This window comes from Artibeus jamaicensis, unplaced genomic scaffold, assembly GCF_021234435.1.
Source record: "Artibeus jamaicensis isolate MK-2021 breed Jamaican fruit bat unplaced genomic scaffold, CSHL_Jam_final contig_466, whole genome shotgun sequence".
Classification (NCBI taxonomy): Eukaryota; Metazoa; Chordata; class Mammalia; order Chiroptera; family Phyllostomidae; genus Artibeus; species Artibeus jamaicensis.
The window spans coordinates 21,888,308-21,899,664 of NW_026521844.1; positions in this window are offsets into that span (position 1 = coordinate 21,888,308).

Genomic DNA, 11,357 nt, shown 5'->3' on the forward strand with positions numbered 1-11,357 from the left:
CCCAGCTCCCACTTGGAGATGCCCGGGATCCACACCCACAGATAGGTTCGTTCTCCCGTGGGGAATCGGGCCTGCAATGTGCCTAGGCTGCTTTGAGTTTTGCTTTTTGCTAAAAACTTCCTTACCCAGCTTTGTGGCAAACATTCACTGCAAAATAACTTCCTAAAATTCATGCTAAACTTTCCAAGGACAAGTGTAATGGGTTCAACCACTTTTGCCTTTTCATTTGCAAATATCTCTCTTCTGTGATGTGATTAGAGGCATTGGCTCCTTTGTTTTCTGTAAAAGGTAACCACTTAAAGCAACCTGTGCATAGTAAATGAGGACCATCATGTAATGTGCCAAGAAACCCAATAAAGGCCAGTCACAGCAAGGGCCTTGGCTTTTGTTCCCCTTGAGAGAAAAGCCATGCTGTCCCTTTTCCTCCACTGGACTCGGTAGTCTGTGTGAATGTCTCATGTCATCCATGATGATGCGGACACTGCAGGCCGGTGTCCGCATCAACCACATGGAATGGCTGCCTACTTCCTGCACAAGATATTTAGATCTGGATCAGGTCAGCAGAGCGTGGCTGCTGTCTCGAAACAATAGCTCTGAAAATCATCAAGGGCATCTGTGACCTGCACCGTGCAGAAAACTGGCTTTACTTCTTGTCTCTGCTGTCATGGTTCCCAATGCCATTTTGTCTGGTGTGAACATGCTAAGAAAGGCTCCTCTGTTACTTGGAAAGAAGCTCACTTTCCCCAGCAAGTGCAGTCCTGGCTGGGAGCTGTCTCCTAGAGCTGAGGTCTGTGTGATTTATTCTCTTGAACCGATCATCAATTCCCAGGACAGAATTAAGTGGCAATAGCTTTTTCCACACTTTCACTCAGAGTGCCCGTTCCCTGCAAACAAAATTGTCATCCCTGATATTTCCTTCTCTGCCCAGTACTACTATATTCTAGAAATCAGAAAGGCAACATACCACTCTTCTGATACCATACACACATGGACTGACCCTGTCACAAGCAAGAAAAGAGAACTCTGTGTGTGCTCCAGGAAGCTAAGGAATTCAGTGGTCTTTGCTGCAGTATTTTACCATTTAATCCCATCCACCCTGTATTTCTCCTGTTCTTGCCTTCATCATTTCCCTCAGAAACACAGCTTGTCAAGGCTCATAAGCCCACTTATCTTTTCCCAATGATGAGATGGGAGAGTTAAAAATTCACTTCAGGTTGTCACTTCAGGTTGTCCTGGGCTCAGAGCCTGCTAAATGTAATCAGTGTTCATCAAAAGAACACACACACACATATACACACACACCTGGAAACCAGCACACTTTCTCTTTCTCTGTCATAATGCCAGCCGACACTTCTTGGGAAAAGCCTGAGAAAACTTGCTCCTTTATTTCCCAACAGAAGAGACTGGAAATTGGGTCAGACCTAGTCTGATCGTCGCAGGGCTTGACGCCCTTTCATGCATCTTTGCCTCTTAATTCGGTCCTGCCAGGATGCAGCCTCCGTGTTCCATCCCATCCTCATTATTTTTTATTTTAAACTCAGCAACATGCTGAAAGGCTAGAAGAGAATATTCAGTAACAGTAGCAGGTGATAAAACTTAGAAATTTAGGAAAATTCTGATACAAAACTAGCTGCCAAAGCAGCTTGAGCCAGTTAATTCCTCCTCTAAACCCCTGCTTTCCTCTGTGTAAACAGGAGATGGCTCACAAAGCGGAGGTTACTGGCGGTTTGATTGTCTGATTTCCCTCTTCATTCTGAAAATCCGTGTCTTTTCATCAGTGTGTTTTGGTCATTTGCAGTTAATGTAATTACTGATATGCTTCATTTTGGTTTACTGTTTTATTTTCTTTTCGTTTGTTCCTTTTGTGAGCCCCCTGTTGTGCCTGACTTCATTCCCCCCCCTTTAAAGCCCTTTTTTGGATAATTTGGTTGTTTCTCTAAGAATTAAAACATACATATTTAACTTTTTATAGTCTATTTAGAATCTAATATTTTACCACTTTGGGTGGTATATAGAAACCTTACTACCATATAGGTTCCTTTAGCCACTATTTTTATATTATAGTTATCTACATACATTAAAATCCCTATCAAATATCCAAATTTCTGTTTTTAACTTGCAAAGCTATTTTAAAGAACTCAAGAACAGAATAACCAATTATATTTACGCAGATGTTTGCCATTTTTGTTGCTCTTTCTTCATCCTAAAGATCCAAATTTCTTCTTATTATTTTCCTTTGCTTTAAGAAACTTCCTTTAGCACTTTCTTTAGCTTTTCTTTACCTGAAAGGTTTTTTATTTCACTTTTATTTTTGATGTAGATGTCCATTGAATGTAGAATTCTAGTTGACAGTTTTTTCCCCGAGCAATTTGAAATAAATTTCCCACTTCTTTCTGGCCTCCCCAGTTGTTCTTTGCTTGATAATGAGTCATTTTTCTCTGAGGGTTTACAGACTTTTTCCACTTTTACTTTCAGCAGTTTGAATATGATGTGTCTGGACATGAACTGGTTTGTTTATCCTGTTTGGCATTCACTGAACTTCTTGAATCCTGAGGTCTAGTTCTTTTGCCAAATTTTGGATAGTTTCAGATATTATTTCTTTAAATTTTTTTTTCTGCACTAAACTTTTCCTCTCCTTTTTCTGAGACTCCAATGACACCAATGATAGATTGGGGGGGGGGTTATTTTCCCACAAATCTCTAAAGTCTTTTCACTTTTTCAATCTCTTTGGTTTTGTCTGTCCAGATCTAATCATTTTTATTGATTTATCTTCAAGTTCATTTGTTCTTTCCTCGCTTATCTCTATTCTGCTACTGAGTTGGTGAGAGGAGGATATTGGTTTTATTTTTGCTTACTGTGTTTGTACCTCTAAAATTTCCATTTGGTTCTTTTTAAATATATTCTATTTATTTATATTCTATTTATTTTTCCTTTGGTTTCAAGCATCAGATCATTCCAACATCTTTGCCATCTCACCATTAGTATCTTTTGATCATCTCGTTCCATGCAAATTAAGATTTTCCTGGCAGCTCATATGCCAAATAAATTTTTAATTGTATGTTGAGCATTTTGAACATATTATCCATTATGAAACCCTGGGCCTTCTTTAATCCTAGGAGAATATTGACTTTTGTTTTTTTGTTCTTGTAAGCAATCACCCAAGTGAGGTTCAGATTTTAAAGTTCTAGCCAGCCTTTTGTGTCTGTAGTTCCAATGCCAGAACGCTTCTCAAAGCATTGCCAGTGCTTTTTGGTTCTGTCCCGTGCGTATGCCACCTAGTGGTCAGATTCAAGCACAGGCAGCGGTATATCTGTTCACTTCTTTAAGTCTTTTGTATGCTAAATAGTATCAGATCCACACATGCACAGCTCATGGGAATGAGTCCTGTCCATGACCTCCTCATACTTTCTAGTTCCTTGCTGCCCTCTATTTCATGTCAGCTAGAGAGTTGGATTTTAGTTCTCCTGTCTGCAGTGCACTTCTGAAGTGCGCCATATCACCAGCCAAGGACAAGCAAGGCAAAAAACAATGGTGGTTTGTCCTACCCACTTGGAACCACAACGCCTCAGCTGAATGGAGGAGAAGGTGCTTCTGCTCAGAGTTTTGGCTTCTATGGCCTTCCCTAGGCCACAGGATTACTTCAGTCACAGGAGAACAGGAAAAAAAAGAGGGGGGAGTACAACAGGGGTTTCCACATTCTCTCTGAGGGGTGGGAGTCCCCTTTTCCACTCCTTGAACCAGTTTTACAAAACTCCTCCTGACCTTGCTCTGTCTACTACTTTGTGCCCACTGCAGGGTTGGCTGAGAGATATGGGAGGAAAATTGGTAAAGTCACCAGCCATTATTCAGTAATCGAACTCTGGACCTCTTTCCCAATTTGCCTGCTACTTTTCAGAGTCCTCAAATTGCTGCTCTATGTATTCCGTTTTAATTTTATTCTGTGCAAAACACAGAGTGACTTGTGGTTACTCCATCTCTTCTAGACTAGACCCCTGATATTCTTTAAAACTCCAAAAATTTATGATATTTATTTACATTTAATTATTCCATCTAGTCAGTTTACTGAATAAAAATTTCTCCTTTTTTCCTCAAAGGCCAGGTACCAAACAAAGATGTAAAAGCCCGGAGAAGTCGAAATCAGGTGTCCCAATACTCTATCAATCTTACATGATTTAAGGAAGAGCAAAATGTCCCATCCAACCCAGTTGCCACCTGAATATAAAATGTGATACTGAACGATGGTCAAAATATGGATTTTGAAATAATCTTTCTAAAAAATGAAAAGATATAAATAACTACTTTAAGCCTTCCTATTGAGGCTACTAATACAAATTTAGAAATTTGCAGAAAAATGGCTTTCCACTAAATACTTTTAAAGGCTGTCATAGGTATAGCTTAGCGCATTTCTTCTGCAAGTTGGCAACGCCGCATACAAAATCCCTGCTAAGCCACACGGACTGTGGGTCCTGCTAAAGCCTCCAACAGGAGACTCGCAGAGATTGGAAGCATCACTTCTCTGATACTTCCATATTAATTATGAAATGTTAAATATCAGTGAAAACACATATGCACTGCATCATTCCTCTAACTGTCCTCTAAAATATTTATTTATTTAAATTCAGGGTCAGTTTCCATATTTAGCTCATGACAGTTTTTGTGAGAGTTTTTTTCCGAAGAGGTTTTTCTAAATTATAAGTATAATAAGTATAAGTAAAATAATAACTATTATTATAAGTAATAACAATAAGTAAAAGCTAATGATTTTTCTGAATTATGAATAAACATCTGATTTTTAAGAAAAAGATATAGACAGTATAGGCAAATCATATGCTTGCTCTGAAAATCATGTTACGTTTGCACCTTTAAATATAATTTGATTCTTTATCTTTGTATACTTTCTTTCTTGCACACTAATCTTTTCTATCAGACTGTGAGATCTTTCATTGTCAAAAATGTAGTTAGTTCAGATATGTTCGAAAAGAACATGTCTAATTTAGTACTTAGTATGAGTTGTTTCAAGTATGTAAAATATCAATAATAAATTTCAATAAGATTAATGGTTTTTTTAAGGTGGCCATATCAGATAGAAAGAAAGAAAGACAAAAGAAAGCAAATGCTGGTAAGACATTTAAAAATTATTAAAAAGGCATTTTATGCAAATCAATCTTTGCCTTTTAACTCTAGTATCTGGCATTCACTGTACTACTGCGGGTTTTTTCTTCTTAGTCAGTTACATTGCTGGTGGAAAAATTTAAGCCAGTATTCTAAGTAGTGTGTGGGAGTCTTCTCAGAACACATATCTTATTGATATATAATGGGATATATGCATATATTTTAACTCCCACATAATCTTCTAAACTGCTCTCCTGAAGTCTGTAGAGCATATAATCTAGTTAGAGGCTTTCTGCCTGGGATTCTGGGCGAACTCATCTCAGGGCTCACTGCAACCTTCTGCAGTGTTCAGAGCTAATGGAAAGAAAATTCCTCCTTTCAGTCAGCAAAATCTTCACTCCAAAAGGAACCTCCAACATTCTGTGGTTACCCAGGATAAATGATGTAGAACAGCATTGTCCAGAAGAGACAAACTGAGAGCTGCACATATAATTTTACATTTTCTGTCAGCTACATTAAAAAGGTAAAAAGAAACAGAATTAATTTTACAGCACAATACATATAACCCAATATATTTTAAACATTATAATTTTAACAAACAATTCATATAACAATTATTAATAAGATATTTTACTTCTTGTGTACTAAGGTTTCTAAATCTGGTGTTTATTTTATGGCTATAGCACATTTCAAATCAGACTAGCCACATTTACAAGTGCTCAGTACTAACATGTGGCTAGTGGCTAACTTAGTCTATATAGCATAGATTTAGAAAAAAACAGAATGAAAAAGCCAGATGGGATCATTGAAGTTCTCACCCTACCTTTCATCTACTGTTTGAATATTCCCATACCATCAACAAGAATTTTTCTCTAACCCAAAATGCTCTCCATGTCCTGCATTTCCTTGCATGGTTTGGCAGCACCTTCCTGCCTTTCTGAGCCTCCTGCTAATGCGACGTTCTCTCCCTTTGTTCTACGGCATCTCTTGGCAATTACTGGACCCCAGCTTGTGGGGAGTCTTTCACCATGTCTCACTATTTCAACCCACTATTTGCCTCTCCTCCCTACTTTTTTGGCTAACCAGTCCTCTCAGGACTCAAATTAAAATTATCCATCTCAGGGAAGAGTTTCCTGAGTCTCTAAGAGCTCCCTGAGGGCAAGTAACTGCTGCCTCCATAGTACTGACTATGGAGGTTCCCCTTCTCCATCAGGCGAGACAGTCATGAATGAGGTACATAGTGAGTACATTAGCATTGCTTGACCAGATGCATGGCTGATTAAATGAATAAAAAATTGGAAAGATCAGAAAAAGAATGACTTGCTAAAGGTCAGTAAAGGATAGGTTTTGGAGCCTAGTCCAACCAAGCCCACAAAATTCAGACATCTTTAAAAATGCAGTCAAAAGGGGACACAGTCACTACTGAATGAACAAATACCCATGCATTCTGGAATTTTGGGTCATGGTAACTTTCCCATTTGTGAAGGTAAGATGAAACAAAGTTCTGAGAGCGGTGTAGAATGGTGCAAGGTGTTTCAGGAAGCAATGTGGCAGTACCTAGAACTCACTTAGGATCTAGTCAAGCCATGTTCATATGCGTATACCTCAAGTTCTAATACAGGTTTATAAAGAGAAAGGTATGAGGATGTCCATTGTAGTATTGTTTGTGTTGGCAACAAATTGTAGAGAACATAAGTGTCTTTCACTGGGCATAGGGAATGAGTAAAATATGGTGGACACACTGGCGTGTACTACATGGAAGTTAGAAGCAACAGACTAGATGTACACATAGGCTCATTGGTGGGTCTTTAAAGAGCACCAGTGGAAAGGCAAGGGACAGGATAAGGTGTTTATATAAGGCATCATTCACATAATTCAATAATACACATGTATATACAAAACAAAGAATACATTTTGAAAGAAAATATAAATGTAAACATCAAAATATCACAATTATCTTATAAAGGGAGGGTATAATGCTAGTAGGAAATAAAGGCAAAATAAAATAATGTGTCATGAATTAAAAAGTGTAATTAATTTAACCCTCAGAAATTGAAATCCAAAAATTAGAAACAAAAAGAAATAATTTATATAATGTATATATTTAAAATATGTACCTTGTCTAACTTACTCATACTCTTTTTGAGATGTATCTTTTAAAAAAATATTTCTTTCTCTCTGTTCCTCTTTCCTATCTTTCTCTCTCACTTTACCACCTTCCTCCCTTTTCTTCCCTTCCCTTCCGTGCCTCTTTTTATCTTCCTCTCCCAAGCCTCTCTCTTACCCTCTCCCAGAACTATCATTTACTTTTCCTCTCTTGTTTCCTCTTTGGCTAATTTGAAGTGGTCATTTTAGAGATAAACAGTTTTTTGAGATGTTAAACAGGGCCCTATGTCATCCTGCCAATCAGCTAGACCCATGTCGTTAATGAAACAGCCTGTTAAGTGGACACAGTGTCCATGTTATTTACATAAATAACTTGGCTTGACTATCCCCTAATAAAAACAAGGCTTATGCCTCCCCCAGCTGGTCTTCCTTCTTACCTCAAATTCTACTGTTATCAATTTATTTTTTTAAGTGTTTATTTAATCCATCTTTGTTAGATGCTCTAGTCAAAAATCATTCAATGAACAAACCAAAATAGTCATCATCCTAAATGATGAACATATATAGATTGATATACTATAGCTCCTAAATTCTGGAAGATCCCATTCTAGTGGGAAGTTTATAACAAGTGATTTCATCATAAATGAAGATTTATAGACTTGGTTATTTACATGACATTCTGATACAGTTATTTTTAACATGAACCATTTTTATTCCAAAAATTTAATTTTTATGTACTGATGTTTAATTTGTATCTCAGAATCAGATAGCAAGGAGTTAAAAATAGACCACCAACCTCACAGATTTTTAACAAAAGGCCATTTATACACCAAGATTTCAAGATAAAGGAGGGGGATTAAGACAGTACCTGGCCTTTATTAACAAAAATATCTAGTAGAGGTTAAGAACATATCTAAAAATAGTGAAAATGTAAGACAAAGGTGAAAATAGTAACTTAGCTATGGCACAAATTATCTGATATGTGGGTGGATCCAAAATAGGCTGGCATTTTGTTTCACTGATTGGATTAGGGACTGTTTCCTGGAGAAGTGGCATTTGAATCAGAAAGGCAGAATTGGGAAGAAGACACCTGGAAAAACATGCACAATAGCCCAGAGGCCAGAGTCTATGTGACAGGTTGGAAAAATAGTAGAGACTTTCTTGTGACTAAGAGAATATGTATGAAGGACAGACGGTACTGAGGCTGGAGAGATAAGCCAGAGGCAAATTTTGCAAGGACATTAGTAACAGAGGAGGTAACATGGATTTCTGATAGGTTTAAAACAGATGATGATGGGTTTAGTCACAGAAGCAGGGGGAGATATAGGGGTGTTTCTCATTTACAGTTGATTCCCACACTTCATAACAGCACTGGTGAGAAGGGGGCATGGGAAATTGAGACTTTGCAAACCACAGTTAATCATTGCATGATACAGCATTTTGATTCTGGCCAAAGCCTCCTCTAGATAATACTCTCTAATTGAGGTTTGTTACTATTGTCTTGATTCTCTTTGCATGGGAAGAAAGAGTGATTCCTGTCCTTTTGTGTCAGTTAAGCTGCCGGAAGCTTCTCTTTCATCACACCCCACCTGCGTTCATTACTCTTGAGGTTTCTTGATCATTTTTTTACTGAACTGTTTAGTTAGTGTTTTTAATATTCAGTATCCCAAAGACTGGCTTAAAGAGCATTTTCATTTGTCTAAGTTAAAATATTCTAAAGTCAAAATGTCTCAGTATGCGGTATTAATCTAAATGAATTGACATTACTGCCTACTGCTCTTAGATAAGCTTTATCTTGCAATTCTTGCTATTTTAGAGCCATTTGTTTCCAGTTTCCATGGTGAAAATTCAGAAATTTGTTCCCTGGTGAAGGCTGGTCCTTCGTTATAGATAGATTGAACTGTAATATAGGATTAGTTCAAGTGTAACAAACTGGAAAAGTTAATATAGATGATTCAAAGTTGTTTTTTTATAGCCATGATTTATTTACTATGGATTCTTGTTATATTAATATAAATTTGGGAGGTTGCTATCAAACTTTCTAATTACTGAATATCATTAATTATATTCACTATTTGGTAATATTTTCTCCTGGCCATAGAAATAAACTTAACTCCAAATATTTTAGTATCAAAATCTCTCTACAACATATATTCTATTCACTTGATGACTTTGATACACTAATGCTCTTCAAAAAGAAACAAACTAAAAAAGTGTGTTTTAGGTTTACTTGAGTAAATTTGACTGAATTGCACCTACATTTTCTAGGATTTCTTTTTCTTTATACTTCCACGTCAGTGTTGACAAAAATAAAAATTTGTGAGATGTGAAAGGGAGAAGTGAAGCAGAAGTCACACCCACCTGAAGGTCATAGTGGTTAGATGCAATGAGAGACCAGGAGGTAATGCTGGGTGTCAGTGTGTCCGCACTTATCCGTGCTTCATGTCCAACTCTTTCTGACTGCTGGTCCTGCTGACCAACCGCAGCCACAGGCTCCCCAAAAGATTCAGAGGAACAGCCTCCAGAGGCTTTCTCATCAGCTCCCCATTGTGGCCACACACCAGTGGGCAGACGTGCCTGGTCTCCCAGACTGCCGTGTAAACCCTGACTTACCCATCATTGTCAGGGCTTCAAGACAGTGGCTCAGCAATTTGCTCTGATCTTCCAGCATCTCCATTCTAAACCTTAATTTCTAGCTCCTCCTACGGTTCTGTAATATCCAACTCCTATAATAAATAATAAATTTAATAAATAATATCCAACTCATATGAATAAATAATTCATAATACTCCTGATATTTCGACTTCTTGGGTTGAACCCTAATACAGTACTTAAGAGTAACTGCATTCTTGCTTTTAGTAAAGAAAACACAATCACTTTCTTCTGAGTATTTTCCTTTTAGCTGATGAAATCATGATCCCCTTGATAATTTTGGTTTAGAAGAAACTTATTCAGCTCCAGGAAAACTTGCTTCATCTTTGCAAAGCAGGAGAAAAAAAGAATATTACACATATATCCTATGAAGTGTTCTGGACATTGTCTTTATTAAGTAGCTTAGAAAAAAAGGAGATACTAGTATGTATCAAATGCTTAGAATTAGTCTTGAATCATCAAAATGAATTTCTGGCTTATATCTGAATATGTTTATTGAAGGGGATATGTATATATAAGGTACATATAATTTAAATACATATCTAAAAAGGCTAATTTAAAAAAAGAAAAGAAATTTAAAATCACTTAAAACATTACTTTCCTCCAGTGAATTACATGAGTGTTTATTTAGACAAATGAAAGAGTTGATGGGATGTCTTTATGAATAGAGAGAATCTTATCCATGAGTAAGACTGGTCTTCATCTTGATATAAAATTCTGTCTAAATCAGAGTTACAATTTGTGAGTTAAAAGAATAGGATAAAAGGTGAAAATACACAAGAAGAAAATGGCAGGAGGCAAGAAGATAGCTTAGTATTGTATTTTCATTTTTGTTTGTGTCATTTCAGTGGAATATGGAATTAGTAATCATAGTAATACCACCACCACACATACTAAAAGTAGCTAGCTCATGGGTAAAGTGATCCAGATATGAAGAAAATATAAGGAAATAGTAAAATTATATGCAAATGTTCAGTATGGTTATGATGACTTCCACTTTCCATTTTCCTTTTTTCTACTCCACAGTCATAGAGGTTTCTTGCTGATATGAGCTTTTTTGATAAAATAACCCATAAAACTCTGTCAGTGGGACTTGTTCTCTTCCTACACAATAAATACTTATAAACATGTCTTTCAGAAGCTATGATTCATCATTGCTGAGTCTGAAATGACATTTAACAATGGAGATCTTAAGGGAACTGGTTCTTTCAGTGACCTAATCAATTCAATTCAGGAAATCATACCTGAACACCTACATTGTACTTGCCCATTCGTTCCCTTGTTGGGAAGCACAGCCAGGCTGCTCAGCACAGACAGGCCTGTCAGGCGCCAGCCCTCCTCGCGTGGTGCTCCCAGTGCTGGGGACCGCACTGGGATGGGGACCACACCACGATTACTTTAATACATGATGGAAAGTATACAAAGCACTACTATAAAGAAATACACTAGATGTTAGGAAAAGAGGTGATAAATGAATGGATGAGACC